Here is a 3,185-nt window from a genome sequence, read left to right on the forward strand (position 1 = left end):
CACCATAGTCCCTGTGCCCAAGAACACTAAGGTAACCTGCCTAAATGACTACAGACCTGTAGCACTCACGTTTGTAGCCATGAAATGCTTTGAAAGGCTGGTCATGGCTCACATCAACACCATTAACCCAGAAGCCCTAAACCCACTCCAATTTGCATACCGCCCCAACAGATCCACAGATGACGCAATCTTTATTGCACTCACAACTGCCCTTTCCCACCTGGACAAATGAACACCTATGTGAGAATGCTATTCATTGACTACAGCTCAGTGTTCACCACCACAGTGCCCTCAAAGCTCATCACTAAGCTAAGGACCCTGGGACTAAATACCTCCCTCTGCAACTGGATCCTGGACTTCCTGACGGGCCGCTACCCCCAGGTGGTGAGGTTAGGTAACAACACATCCGCCACGCTGACCTTAAACATGAGGGTCCCTCAGGGGTGCGTGCTCAGTCCCCTCCTGTACTCCCTGTTCACTCATGACCACATGGCTACGCACGACTCCAACACCATCATCAAGTTTGCTGATGACACAACAGTGGTAGGCCTGATCACCGACAACGACAAGACAGCTTATAGGGAGGAGGTCAGAGACCTGGCCGTGTGGTGCCAGAATAATAACCTCTCACTCAACGTAATCAAGACAAAGGAGATGATTGTGGACTACAGGAAAAGGAGGACCGACCACACCCACATTCTCATCAACTTGGCTGCAGTGGAGCAGGTTTAGAGCTTCAAGTTCTTCGGTGTCACTGACAAACTATCATGGTCCCCAACAAACTATCATGGTCCAAACACACTAATACAGTCATGTAGTGGGCATGACAAAACCTATCCCACCTCTGGATACTGAAAATATGTGCCTTGTGTCCCCAGATCCTCAAACGGTTCTCCAGCTGCACCATCGAGAGCATTCTGACCGGTTGCATCACTGCCTGGTATGGCAACTGCTTGGCCTCTGACTGCAAGGCACTACAGAGGATAGTGCGTACGGACCAGTACATCACTGGGCCAAGCTTCCTGCCATCCAGGACCTCTCTACAGGCAGTGTCAGAGGTAGGTCCTAAAAATTGTCAAAGACTCCATCCACCCTACTGGACTGTTCTCTCTGCTACCGCATGGCAAGCGGTACCGGAGCACCAAGTCTAGGTCCAAACAGCTAATCAAAGGGCTTCCCAGACCCCTCTTTTACGCTTTATGCTCTCTGTTTATTATCTATGTCATTTTAACTCTACCTATATATATAGAATGACCTCGAATAGCTGGGGCCCTCACACATTGACTCTGTACCGGAGCCCCCTGTATATAGCCTCCACATTGACTCTGTACCGTAATACCCTGTATATAGCCTCCACATTGACTCTGTACCGTAATACCCTGTATATAGCCTCCACATTGACTCTGAACCATAATACCCTGTATATAGCCTCCACATTGACTCTGTACCGTAATACCCTGTATATAGTCTCCACATTGACTCTGTACCGTAATACCCTGTATATAGCCTCCACATTGACTCTGAACCGTAATACCCTGTATATAGTCTCCACATTGACTCTGTACCGTAATACCCTGTATATAACCCTACTATTGCTGCATGAGTGAAGGATGCTTTGTTTGCGAAATAGGAAGCCAATTCTAGATTTAACTTTGGATTGGAGAATTTTGATGTGGGTCTGGAAGGAGATTTTACAGTCTAACCAGACACCTAGGTATTTGTAGTTGTGTCTCAATGATTACCAACCAAATGCACTGAGCTTGAGCAATTCAGACAAAAACAATGGATATTTGTTTCCCTAAGAGTTGTGCAAAGTTGGTAGAATCTTCTTCAAAATGATTAACAGCTGTGGGGTGTGAAGACATATGCAATCAATACATTTTCATATTGTATTTATTTGGAAAATGTTTTATATTTTTCTTTCACTTGGACAAAGCAGTAGATTTTTTTTAAATGACATTTTAAGGCAGCAAAATGTTAGGACTGCAAGGGGTGTGTAGACTTTCACTATAGGCACTGCATATAGCCTGCACATTGGATTACATTGGATTACATTAGATTACTGACACAGTGCTGCTTGGATTGTAATTGGACTCATCCTGATTTGTGATTATTGTGTATTGTTTTGTATTGACATATTGTGTTGTAGTGACATTCTCCTCCACTGTTGGGGCTGGTAACACGAGCACCTTAGCGCACCTGCTTTTTCTGCTCATCTGTGTAAACGACCAAATAAACTTGAATTTGATTTAAAATGCCAAAAGAGAATCCGTTTCGTGACCAATGTAGTTCTAATGAATTAGCGTTCCACTTGATCTGAGTCTCTCCTACTACGTGGATTATCTTCTCTCTCCTCTCTGCTCTCCTCTCCTCTGCCTTCCCGACCCCATCTGCACCAATACAATAATACAGGCTATTCATGGTTTGTGGTGCCGCTCGTTCTCTCACCCAGCTGATAGTGACGTAGACACGCGTGTGTGTCTGTGTGACTTTAGGTGAAGGGGGGGCGATTGAGAGGCATTGCTCACGTTGAATAGCAAGGCAACTGCGATGCTTTCCCGAAATAGGGACAGAATATAATCTTTAGAAATGAATAGGCATAGTGTAAAATACTATATTCAATCTGGATTTTAAAGTGTAATGAAAATATACAAATCTGGAGCTTCCGGCGGTGTGTGTATCAAAATGATGCCCATTGATCATCAAATGGAATATTTATACATGATTTATCGGAGGTCGTCGTAACGTTGGATATAGCCTCGGTCGGTTATTTTGCAAGATTGGTGAGCCATTCTTTTTATATATATAAATTGACCAACGGACTGGACATCAAAAGGATCCACACAGTTTTAACGAGATCATCATACATTATTTTTTTTTGCGCTAACACAGAGGAAACATACTGGAGACGAGGCGAGCACTGCTATCTCTTGCTTTCTCGGTTTTGCGGGAGAAGCGCTGTTTGGTTTGCATGGATTCCGATTCCAAAGTTCCATCCAACCGCTTCGACCGCAGAAAAACATTCTCGTCACCGCGGTGCGGCTGGCCTTAACGTTACCAGGCAAGAGGAGAGGAAATGTAAAGCGAGCCATCACCTCCGGTTTGATCGATCGGCCAGAAGCAGAGCGGGCTTGGGGGGGGGGGGGGGGGGGGGACCAGCTTGATTGTGCGTGAGGAAACCAATA

The sequence above is a fragment of the Oncorhynchus kisutch genome, linkage group LG7 (assembly GCF_002021735.2).
Source record: "Oncorhynchus kisutch isolate 150728-3 linkage group LG7, Okis_V2, whole genome shotgun sequence".
Classification (NCBI taxonomy): Eukaryota; Metazoa; Chordata; class Actinopteri; order Salmoniformes; family Salmonidae; genus Oncorhynchus; species Oncorhynchus kisutch.